We start from the raw sequence: 13,429 nt of genomic DNA, 5'->3' as shown, positions 1-13,429 counted from the left end.
TAGAATGTAGATTCTGTCATTTTGCTTTGTATGTAGTCATGTGCGCCTAAGTTTCCCGCTGCAGTTTCCCGCCTAATTTTCCCGCGTTATTTTCCCGCCTAAGTTTCTCGCTGCAGTTTCTCGTTTTCGCGCCATTTTTTCCCGCGTAGACATCCGGCAGAGCCTATAAAAGGAGGCAGGGAGTGAAACTCTCTTCACCATCAGCCAGACTTCAAAGCACCTGCACCTCCATAGTCAGTATGAGTTTGCCTTGTTCGGATCAGAGCATTAGGCCTAGGAAAATGCAGAGTGCAAGCTTGCCTCGGGGGGTGGAAGCAGTTCGATGTTGGTGCGGAGATGTCTGCAAGGTGAAGGAGGTGACGGATTTTTCAGATTGGTTGGGCATGAAGTTTTTCATGTGCGCCAATTATGAATCTGATCCACCCGAATCTATTTCTGCGTACGTCAGGCCTCCGGTATGCTCAAGTCATCCAGATTATTGTTATTTAATATTATTGTTTACTTGAATCTGATCCATCCTTTAGTCTCCTCCTCCTCTCTGCATGTACTATCGTTGGATTGACACAGAAATGCCGGACTGGGCGGTGACCGAGATTCGTGAAAGAGGTCGCCGTGCATGGGCTAGCTTGGACTTGGAAGAGCGTCGTGAGAAGGCTGGAGCAGAGGAGAAAGCAGAGCAGAAGAAAGAGTGGGAAGATTACTGTGTGGAGCAGAGGGCTTTTCTTGATGAGATGATAAGGAAAAATCAAGAAGAGAAACTTCGGCTGGAGGAGGTTTACAGACAGCGGGAACAGGCCCGTGAAGCTGAGAGGGAGAGAAAGAGAGAAAGGGCTCGTGCCCCAAGGCAGCAGAAGAAGCTGGTGATGGAAAAGGAAAATATCCACGTTGGACTCAGTAGATTTATTTTATTGTATGTTAATTTGTGTTAGTTGTATCTTAATTTCTGCAAGTTGTATCTTAATTTCGGCAAATTGTATCTTATTTTCAGCAATGTGTATCTTAATTTCCGCAATGGGTATCTTAATTTCAGCTACGTGTATGTTCATTTTATCCCGCCATTTATTTGCCGCCTCGCTTTCCCGCCTTTTTTCCCGCGTATAGCTTTGCCGCCATTTTGTTCCCGCCTCGCTTTCCCGCCCTTGCTTTCCTGCCCTCGCTTTCCCGCCTCTCTTTCCCTCCTCGTTTTCCCGCCATTAGTTATTCGTCTCGCTCTGCTGCACCTATAAAACCCCCTCCAGACCAAGGTGGGTATGGAGTGTGCTGAAAATGTCTCATTATCCTTTCGATCGTAGTTTTCACAGTGGTATGTCCGAGTGTCTTCTGCGCTTAGCTAGCAATTTCAAGATAGATAATAGAATAGTTTCATGGGACGAACTCATCAGTAGTGACACGCTACTGAATGAGGTTGCCCACGCATTAGCTAGGAAGGGGTGGCCTGCAAGGACATATGAGGAGATTCGGAAAGAACTTCTGCGGTTGAATGAAAGATGGAAGAAGAAAGGCCAACACATACGCGGTGGAGGTGGAGTAAAACATCCCTTTTTATGGATTGACGATAGTGAGGACGAAGACGATATCTTCATGCCGAGTACCAAGAGCGCATCATCGACGAAGGCCAAGAGCGCATCATCGACGAAGGCCAAGAGTAGCGCTTCGTCAAAGGGCGAGAGCTCTGCATCGTGGAAGGATGACGACGACTTTATGTAGTTTTTTTATGAACTCTACATCTTAATGTATCTTATTTTATGTATGTTATTTTAGAAATCTTATTTTATGTATCTTATTTTAGGTATCTTATTTTATGGATGCAACTTTAAATATATCGAGAACTTTTATTTCATGAAACTACATAGATGTCTTGTACGTACATCTGAAAGTTTGAAACTGACATAGAGAGATGCAATAGTTCGCACACATACATAGACGAATCACCCTATGCGACGACGACCAACTGGCCTTGCCCGACGACCGGAGGGTGACAATCGTTCAGGGGGTCTGTGTTCACGAAGACCACGACCGTACTGTCCCTCGTGTTCCTGTGTCTGCGACTCATGCATAGGTGGTGGAGTCTGAAATCCATATTGAGATGATGATTCTAAATTGTAGGTGAATGGCTGTGACTCAGAATTGATATAAGATGGACCAATAACGTCCTGCCCGAAAAAATCATTTATCATTCCTGGGAGCGTGCATTGAGTATCATGGTTTTATGTGAGTATTTATTTTTGTACGCCATGCTGGGTATGTTCATCTCCCCATGATGGATCATTAATTTCCTGCTCCACGAAAAATTGTGTTTAAAATAAAGTGTGTGTAAAAAAAGGATGTGTAAATAGAAGTTATGTAATAGCTTATTATAATTATACATACCTGACCGCTGTTGTAGCTTTGTGCTCCCTCGCTTGTCTCAGCCCAATGATTCTCCTCGGGCATCCTAATCCCTCGCGTGGGCAGATATGGCTGAGATCCTTGAGTGTGTGCGCCATATGTTGTATATGCATCCTGCTCCACGGAATGAGTCTGTTCGGGCATCGAACCTAAATCTGGAGCATTTACCTGTGATGTATGCCCATGTATTGGTAAAGACGAGTCATGTCGTGGAAGTGTCGGCGTAGTATTAGGACCCTCTCCCCACCGCATGGACGACGACGGCGCCGCACTCGGTCTAGCTGACCTCGGTTCCGGAATGTTGTACGCTGCAGTGACAACGTCGTTCTGTGTACCGCATCTCGTAAACCTTGTGCTGACGAATTCGCTAATTTTTTTAAAGAAGGACCTGCCTTTAGGATCAATTCCCTGGGCTCGCATTCCTTCCCTCGCCATCGCTTGTACTTGGGTGCAAATATCAATCTAAAAAAATCGTTGTTCGTTGGTTGAATTAGTCCATGAAATGATGGACCTGAATAGCAAGATGTTGATTATTACCGCGGAGTCACGATAGTAAGCTGATGATGTGTCCATATGTCTCTGCAACTGTTCCATATGCGTTGGATGTGTTGGCATAGTAGGTGGTTCACTTGTCAGTCTAGTACGCGTGCTCATGCGATACCAATTATAATACGCTTCTGTCGTAGTTGCATCGTACGTTCTGCATAAATAAATTAACATTAGTAAAGTTACATCACATTCTGTATTTTATAAGCACATAATTAAATTAACATTAGTAAAGTTACCGTTGCTGAGGCACTATATTTTGTAGAGCTTCATTATTCCACTGATTTATCCATTGAATGTTTTCTGCATTCCAGTCCACACCAGATCTGCCCATATTGCTCATCCTGTAATTATAGATAACAAAAAAGTTCAGGAATAGGTGATGGAATATGTATTTAGCTAGGTCACATCTTACTTACTTATGAGTTTCTTCGTCGATACATCTTGGAACCGGTGGTGGAATATCTTGATATAGACCGAACTGTCTCATGACACGGTCGGGATTGTACGGTTCCACAAACCATAGATAGAGTAAATTGCAGCGAGTCATCCAGAAGGCACTATCTCTCACGCATTCCACTGGCATGTGTTGTGAACCAAATACCATATCAATGTGTGCCTCAGTCCACGGGTTCCATGTTATTAGTGAGTCGTTAAGAAGCTCAAACTGATCATGGTATATGGGGTAACAATTTTTTGCAATTTTAGTAGACCATTTTTTTCGACCCAGCATCCACCGGCTGGACATAGTTACAACACCCTCACCATAGTTGTACGGGGTTGCGGGTTCTACTATCTGCGGTCGTCCTACAGGTAAGTATTCCCAAGACCACAACTGTAGAAACTCGTAGGAGACACAAAGTAATGGAGCTTTAGATGTGAATGCAGTTTTTTGAGTGGCATCACACAACCCTCGGTATGTGTGAGAAAGCAAAGCAGAACCAAAGCTATATGGTGGATTTTGGGGTAAAGGTTCGTCTACTATCTTTGCGGCAAAATAGATGAGACCAGGCAAAACTACCTCTCCGTGAGAATTAGGAAACATGACACCAAAGAGCCACAACAAATATGCAAACAAGTGTCTCTTCGTTGTCTCAGGATCAGCATGGGTAGATAAAATTTCGAAGTTAATACGAAGCCAGCTGAGTGGGACGCCTCGAGGCGGACCAGAACGATCTGATATGGGCATTTCGAGCCTCAGACGGCCAGAGACATCTGCTGGCCAATTAGGAGAAACTCGTGGATGTACCACTGGCACACCTCTAAGTGGTAAAGCTGTGATCATTGACACATCTTTTAGAGTAGGTGCAAACTCTCCACATCGAAAGTGAAATGTGGGGGTCTCCGGTCTCCATCTATCAACGAGGGATGTCAAAAGGGATGGGTCGACAGTAAAACTACCTCGACGAGCTGCGATGTTCGCAAAATGAAGGAGTCCATAAGCCTCAAGGTGTTCAAGGAACCAATTATGTATTGACCAGGGCATCTTTACAGTTCGAAGCCGGAAGGTCTGAGGAGGATTTTCATGATTTGGATTTATGAAAAGCTGGCAACGGTGGTGGTTGTCGTGATAACCATTCAAAAGCTGGGGCATTTCCGCCATAACCTGCAATCACGAAGAAATGAAATGAAATTAAATTAAATATTCGTAATATTACAGCACGATGAAATTAAATTAAATATTCCGAATATTACAGCACGATGAAATTAAAATACATATTCCGAATATTACATCACTATGAAATTAAAATACATATTCCGAATATTACATCACGATGAAATTAAATTAAATATTCAGAATATTACAGCACGATGAAATTAAATTAAATATTCCGAATATTACAGCACGATGAAATTAAAATACATATTCCGAATATTACATCACGATGAAATTAAAATACATAGCATGATTATATATCACGCAGTGTTGTTGTTACGATACGAACACTCCCTACGCGGGTGACCAACACACCTACATACGCGGCATCGCCTTGGTTCTCCCAACTGGCTGTGGTCCATGTCATTGCGATGACGCCTAGACTGACGTCGTTCCTTGCTGGTTCGCATCAATGCGGGATCTGGAACCCATGTGGTCCCTTCTGGCCATAATTGCTTGTAGTTCATATCAATGCCCCATGCCCAAAACTCACCGTTCCAAGTGTTGTACAAATTGTGCATGTTGACGTATGGTGATACGTATGGCTCGACACTAATTTGTTGATCTGCAGCTGCCCGCAATACGTGACTGCAAGGATATCCCAGAAGCTTGGGCTTGTTGCAAGTGCACTCACACGAGGTTGCGCCAAGCGTCACAGCTTGTTTTTTTGCTCCCCTGTGGTGACCCTTAACAAACTTTGCTCGCACACTAACTTCCCATTTATTCCTAAGTGCATCTACCTGCCTGCACCCATGTCTTTGCGACTTCTTTGCTTTTTCATCAAGATGTCTTTGCATCTTCTCAGACCAGGTCTTGTTCAAATCAACTAGTGCATTGGCAACGATGACTCTATCTGCAAAGTATGACACAGTCCGGTTCCAAGTTTCACCAATTAGTGTTGTGATAGGTAGTGCCCTCACCCCTTTAAGAACACCATTGTACACCTCGGACATGTTGCTTGTCATTATACCGTATCTAGCGCCAGTGTCCTGAGACTGCGTCCACTTGTACAAATTGGGACAATTCTCATTAATCCACTGGCTCAAATTTATTGCTGTTTGACGACCCCTCCGGTCTTCTCTCGCCGGGAGGGATGCGCGCTCGATCTGACCATTGATACCTACCCAGATAGCATTCATTTTTGTTGCAGTTTTCTGCATGCACATCCTCTTGAATGGCTTGAACCAATCTTTGTTTTTGAATTTCGAATAAAAATTAGCTGCCAAATGCCTCATGCACCAGCGTGTCTCCAGATCGGGCCACCCCCAATCTGGATCTTGTGAAGCCTTAATTATCTCGAGCGTGCTTAATAGTCCGGTGTTGCGATCAGAGATGATGCAAACCCCTTCCCGATCTTTGATGACACCCATCTTCAGGCAACACAGGAACCATAGCCAACTATGTTTGTTTTTGCTCTCCACTAGTGCATAGGCAATAGGAAGAAGTTGATTGTTTGCATCAGCTGCCATCGCCACTAAGAGTGTGCTCTTGTACTTTCCAGTGAGAAATGTACCATCAATTGATACAACCGGACGACAATGCTTGAATGCTTGTATAGTCTGGGCGAATGCCCAGAATAAGCGGTCCAGGATTTGCTCATCCGGGTTCAATGGATTTGGACGTTCTTTCCGAAAAACTTGAGTCCCCCTGTTAGCAACTGAAATCTGATGCAACATTCTAGGGGCAAAAGAGTACGCCTTCTCATAGGTTCCATACAACCTCTGAAATATCTTTTCCTTTGCATGACGAGCCTTACTATAGCTGACAGGGAAACCAATCAGATCAGATGCAGTTGCACGCAAAGCCCTAATACTAATATTAAGACTTTGCTGCACAATGGTTTGCATCACGTGTGACACATATTCTGCAGTCACATTGCGGTGCTTTGAAAGAGTGCCGGTTTGCTCACAACCATGTTGCTCTATTTTTGTGACATGCCATGGCTGACATACCCCAGGCTTCTGACGAGCAATAACTCTTCCGCGGCAACCCGTTTCGCGATGGATGCATATGAGCTTCAACTCCTTTTTATCAGACTGCTTCACCATATGTTGCCTGTGTATAGCAATTGCATAGCTATGTATTGCTTGTTTAGCAGATTTCTTATCTGGGAAAATCTGTCCAACGGCCAGACTCCCCGCGTCTAGGCCAGCAACAGAGTGAAATTCATTGGTGATGCTCATAACCTGTAAAAACTCTGGGTTGATTGCTGCAGCGACTGCCTTCTCAGGAGGAACAACTTCATCATCATCTGATTCCGAAGAGGCAGAAGAATGACCATCATCGTCATCATCTAGCGCCTCCGGCAATCCCTCGACATGTTCGCTCATGTCAACGACCGCAGACCAATATCCCGTGTCATACACTTGTTGGCCACCTGTTGGTTCCGATGGGCCGGCGTCAGGGGCTACAGTTATGGCCATATGTTGGCCACCACTTGGTTCCGATGGGCCGGCGTCGGGGGCTACAGTTATGACCAACTCGGCCTGACCGGCACCGCTATTGCACTCGGAGAAATCACTGGCAGAAATGAACTCCACATAAACCATGGGTTATCCATACATGGAGTTATTGGGATTGCTTGCAAAACCCATGTACGACGCCCATGCTCTTTCACCAGTAACCCGTCGCAGAACCCAACGATTTCCTCCCTCAACCACGAAAGCCTCCATGGTCATTTTTTTCCATTCATCGCTGAACCAAACACCGCTCGGATGCACCTTCTAACTGCCGCATACTCTACATTAACCATGTCTTTCACTACAACCGTAGTCATCCCGCACCTAGACACATCCACACCAGAAGGACCCTCACGTACGATGTGCCCATAAAACACTAACAAATTTTCCACAGTACCTAACGAGCAGCCATATTTACATCGTTAGTCCATTAAAAATCATATTATTATATTTACATTGTAATAACAACATCCATTACTTATCTTTTTTACATATAACAATTTAACAAATACTCATAGACGATTGTACATCTACGCATAATAATTTATATTGTACCATTTATCGTGACACTACATATATAAAATAAATAGAAGATGAATTACAATATGTCATTCATACCTTGGTTTAAATAAGGATATCCTTCCGAATATAAAATATCACCAGAATAATATCAGCGAATTCCACCTATTTTCAAATGAACAAAAATATTACACACATAATTATTTCCGTGCTAGCAAAAGTCTACAAATACATACAGAGTCGACCTATTATCACATGAGCACAAAGATGAACAGAGTCTCATACCTTGATCTTCAACTTAGTAGTTCATATCGCATGACAAATAGTTCCACAAAAGTGATAATACACTCCCTAAGACAAAAGATAAACACATACTACTTAGAAACTAATCAAACAAAATAAAAACATCATGCATGCAAACACGACCAACATGAATGGAAAACTCTTACCTTGATCTATCTTTTCTTCAACTACAACGTCTTCAAAATCTAACTTTAAACCGTCCTAAATCGCCACTTAAACCGTCATATGGACTGGTTCTTGAGAGAAAGAGAAGAGAATGAGATAGAGAAGCAGTGTGGGTTCAAGCAAAGAAGAGAAACGAGTGAGAGAGGAGGCAGCGACGCAGCTCCTTTATACAGAAAATTTTGGCACTGTTTTGTCGGTGGAGAGCGGGAAAAATTTCGACGGTGCACACTGCATGGGAATCAGCCGACAGCGTGGCAATCAGCGCTGTCAGCAGGTGGGAATTAGCGCCATCATGCACAGAACAGGCCGCCGGCTGCCGAGGCGGTAGGGCCCGCCTGGCCGCCTCCTCTCGTGGCGGCATGTCCCACCACTGCCTAGCCGTTCCGTCGCGGCTACGCTGGAACGGAAATCCCAACCGGCCGCCTCGCGCCATGGCGGCAGGCCCCAGCCGCCTCGGGCCGTGGCGGCAGGTGACACGCGCCGCCTGGCACGCGTGCCGCCACGGTGGGTGGGGGTCTTTTCTGCCACTTTCGTCCACAGCTGGTCCTTTCCTACAAATGCACTCGGCAAGGCGTCCTTTTAGACAAAAATTCGCTCTCTGGACCCCTCCCTGGATGAACGCCTGAAACCAAGAATAGCTTCTACGGCCAAGTCAAGTCAGCTAGCTTTAAGTAAGAAGTACGCGGCAGGTCAGTCATTGCTCTACTGCACTAGCAGACCAACTCGGCCCTTCAGATCGTCAGTGCAGGGAACACGCAAGTGGAAAGAAGGAAATCTTTCAACGGACAGACAGTGACACTGGGTGTGAAACCAGCTACGAGGTCGTTCAAGGCCACAGGAACACACCGAGGTCCGGGGACCTCGATCGCGCAGCAGCTTGACCCCTGGGCCAGGTGTGACTCGCTTGACTGATCGGAATCAGAAATCACATGACCCAAATCATATGCTAGTAGTAACATGTTACGTACTCCTACCAATAGAATACCGCTGTCTGCTTCAACTTGCAGAGGCGAATCGATGCGCGAGAATTGATGTCACGGACGGGACGAAGCTGCCCGGAAGGAATTGGGATACCGGAGCCGAATCGCTGCGTAGCTGCTGCAACTTGCGGAGAGCTGGTGCATAAAAGCATCTCAAACCGCGCCCCCAACACGTGCCGCCCAGGTTACTATTTGTCATCGACGGAGAAAAATAATTGAGTCGCGCCTTCATAAACCCGTTTTTCACAGGTTAGGACCCTGTGTTTTCAGATCGAACCTGTTGGAAACGAGGCCGGCCCAGAAGGCCTCGCGCAATTGAGGCGTGGATGGCTAGAGTGCGAGCCACGTAGCCATCCCTTCTTGTTCCCTAAACTCACGTTAGATGGATATACTTATTAAAGTTAACGCGGTGTTATCTCATATCCCCTCATACTATATGTCCATGGCTCTGATAAAAAAAACTACACTTGAAAAATGAAACAAACCTAGAAGAAAAAAAAATTGGCACCGCAAAGGAAGAAAAGGGTATCATATGGTGAAATGGGCCTGTGTTTGTAGATCTAAAGCAAAGGGGGGTCTGGGATTTAAAGATTTAAGGAAGCGGAATATCAGCTTGCTAGCTAAATGGTGGTGGAAGCTGAAGAAAAAGAAGGGATTATGGCAGGATATAGTGAAAGCTAACTACCTTAGAAGAACATCTGTAGCTAAGGTTAAACAGAAAGCTACTGATTCTCCCTGTTGGAAAAATATTTTGAAAGTTAAGGAGCATTACATGGCTGGCAGGGGGGTGCTTAAAAAAGGTAACATTGCTAGCCTATGGCTAGATGATTTGGGTGAGAATATGCTTCTTAAAGACAGATATCCTAATCTTTTTGAAATTTGCTTAGATAAGGAGTGTACTGTTGATAAGCTGGAGAGTATGAATCATTTAACTTCTTTTAGGAGAAGGTTATCTCCAGTTATGCTTCAGAAATGGGATGAAATGAAGCAATGTGTGTTGGATAAAATTTGTGCAGATAAAGATGATGAGGTTTACTGGAAGTTAGATAATTCCAGAGAATATTCCACTAAATCTATGTATAGATGGTTAGAGAGAAACCTTGCGGGGGGGCATTATAAGTGGATTTGGGGGACTAAGATTCCTTTGAAGATTCAAATCTTCCTGTGGGAGTTATTTCAAAACTCCGTTCTTACTAGAGATAATATGAGAAAACGCCAGTGGCAGGGGAACCCTAAATGTTCTTTCTGTGATGAACTTGAATCGGCGCAGCATCTGTTTTTTGGGTGCTCGGTGGCCAAGATTGTTTGGAGAACGGTTGGTGTTGTTTTTGGTACCAGTTATATTCCGAAAACGATTTGGCAGGTTTACTCTTGGTTGTTTGCTTTTTTGCTGGGCATATGCGAGATTTATATTGTTGGCTTAGCTGCAGTTTGCTGGTCTATTTGGTTGGCTCGGAATCGGGCTACCTTTGAAAAGAAGTGGATTAAAACTCCTTTTGAAATTGCTTTCACAACGTGTGCGTTTATTGAATACTGGGCAGGTATGCAAAAGCCGGCGATGGCGGAGACTGTCAAGAAGGGGGCTCAGTTGCTGAAAGAGAGCGCAGCCCAGATGCTGCTCCTACGTGGACCACCAAGGCCAGAATCGAACGAGCAGGCTGATGAGGAAGAAGCCTGGGAGGAGTGGTAAGTGCAGGAAGAAGGTGTTCGATCCCCTTGTCGATGATCCTTGCTGGTTGCAGTTCAGCCTGGGCGTTCGGGTATTTTGGTTATTTCGGTTCGGGTAGTTCGATTTATGGGTAATTCGGGTATTCGAAAATGGGAACCAAAATTGTTTCTATCAAAAAAATAACCGAACCCAAATTACCCAAAATTTTGGTTAGGGTAATTCGGGTACCCAAAATACCCAAAATATTCTGAGCATACATCAACTTTTGATATGAATAACTCGGATAGTATATGTATTTTTGGTAATATGGGTATTTTAGTTAGTATGGGTAACAAGTTAGTGTAATAATAGCATAAATTTTTTGAACAGTATGATAATTTGGATAGTATGGGTATTTCGGGTTTTCCAGACTAGAAACCGAACCCTAACCCGAAAACCAAATAGTCAAGAAATGACAACCGAACCCTTACCCGATACCCGAATTACCCGACAATTCGAGTAATTCGGTTTGGTTCGGGTTCGGGTACCCAAACGCCCAGGGTGAGTTGCAGTGCAGATAGCTTGGTACCATGGTGGTGATTAGATGTGTGTCAACTTGTGAAACTTTTATCTTGTGCTCTTTTGTGAGCCTGGTTCGGTTATGGTTGTTGGGACTCCTCGTAGCGGTGCTGATCCATGGTAGTGTAACTTTTGATCTTTTTGCGTAGTTTCGGATGATATCAGTTTTTCGCCCCACAGTTTGTGTTCCTGATGACAGGCATGAACGGTGGGTTTCCTGATATTGTCCCGAACTCGCTTTTTTCCCTTTCCCTCTCTTTCTGGTTCTGGTTTCAAAAACATTGTATTTCCGTTATGAAAGTAATGGAAAGGGGAGAAAGCCCGGTTCGAAAAAATAGAGTTGATCATTAATAAATTTGGTTCTTCCCTACATTTTGTGTTTTCTACTTTTTGTGATTATCTACGACGCCCGTTCCCGCTCCGCAACCTTGGACCGGACTCGCCGGCAGGAGTTAGGGAACATGTTATCAGCACGCTCCATCAACTCTTCATCGAGCCTGCGTCAAGCCTGTCTCAAATAGGCTCTCATCAATCGCACGGAGGTATAAGATCTGATCCCCCTCTTTGCAAAATTGGATTCCCCTCGTTATCACGATTATGTTTTTGCGTTTATGTTATTTTTTGGATTTGATCTACCTACGGTGTGGATTTCTCTTCCATGAACTGGCTGACGAATACGTTGCCGACCAATGTCGATGTTCATGGACCACAAGAGATTTGTTGACTACACCTAGGGAGACGGTGATAACACGTACTCCAGATGAGCACGGCACCGTCGCGATGTACCGGATGTACACGCGTCGTGACGTCCCGCTGACGCACGATCCATTCCGCCCCGAGCTGCTAGAGTAACATGGATGCGCTCCTGTAATGATCAAGATGCGGTACTTTCCTTATTTGGGGGCAAGGCCTCAAAATGGGAAAGGATCGCATCTAAGTGTATTGCAAGTAGGATAACAATGTCATTACATAACTAGAGAGATGAGTATAAGATTCGGCTTACACTTGTCACATGCTAAATTACAATCCACACAAGCATTCATTATTCATACATAAAACAGGGTCCGACTACGGACAAGATAAACGGTAAAATCATGTTATCCCATCTTGCTAGTCCCAGAATCACGACCATGTCTAGTCCTCGGGGTACGTCACATACAGCTTGCCGCTATATTCGTCGAACTCTCACCTCAGCTGGCTATCATCGGAAACACCTGCATCTGGGGTACCTATATCTGTGGGTGTTTGTAGTAAACTGTGAGCCACGAGGACTCAGCAATCTCATGACCTTGGTATCGAGTCTAACTAAGTTAATTAGGCGAGGTAGGTTAAGTGTTTGAGTTTGCAGCATGGAGAGCATATATGGTGGCTAACTTACGAAGAACAGAAATAATATATGCTGATCTACGTAAGACGGTCGAAGACTAGAATGATCACTAAGTGATTCTGAACACCTACTTACGTCATTCATAACCCCACCGCGTTCTCGATCAGAGAAAGAGCTCTGAAGAAAACAGTCACGGTTACGCATTCAGTTGACAAGTTTTATTTGAATTACTTTAAGTTATCTAAACCCGGATGCTAACAAAATATTCATGTTTGCCACATAATTGCGGGCACAACTTTTCAAAAGATTAAACCGTGCAGGGATACTCCAACTAGTCCATCATAAATTACCACAGGCCACATAATAATCCTCTACCACAAAACTCGTGATCTCGTCGGATTCCTTAGAGCAAAACCTCAACTCTAACAGCTCAGATGGCCGCGCGCCAGCCGCCCGTGAGCCTCCTGCTCCGCCGCGCCGGCCGCCCGTGATCCTCCTGCTCCGCCGCGCCGGCCGCGTCCGCGATGTGAGCCTGCTGCTCCGCCCGCGCAACGTGCCTGGCTGGAGCCGCCGCCCGCCTGGCCGAACCAGCAGCTCACGCACCATGGCTGCAAGCAGCACCGGCGACATGGCTGTGTTGGCCTCGGCCGCGCCAGCTAGTGCTCCCGCGCTTGCGCTGGCCGCGCACACTGTCGGCCTCGGTCGCAGCGCCGCGAGACCGTAGCCCCGTCGCCGCCTGGCCGCGTGCCCCCTCTCCGCAGCTCGCCGCCGCCCGCAGCGCCCGTACCTGCAGCGATGCGCCTGTTGCGCTCTCATGTTGCGCGTGCACGCCGCGCCCGCCTCGATCTCCGCTGCGCT

This window comes from Hordeum vulgare, chromosome 3H (assembly GCF_904849725.1).
Source record: "Hordeum vulgare subsp. vulgare chromosome 3H, MorexV3_pseudomolecules_assembly, whole genome shotgun sequence".
Classification (NCBI taxonomy): Eukaryota; Viridiplantae; Streptophyta; class Magnoliopsida; order Poales; family Poaceae; genus Hordeum; species Hordeum vulgare.
Note: the sequence above shows the minus strand (reverse complement) of the source record.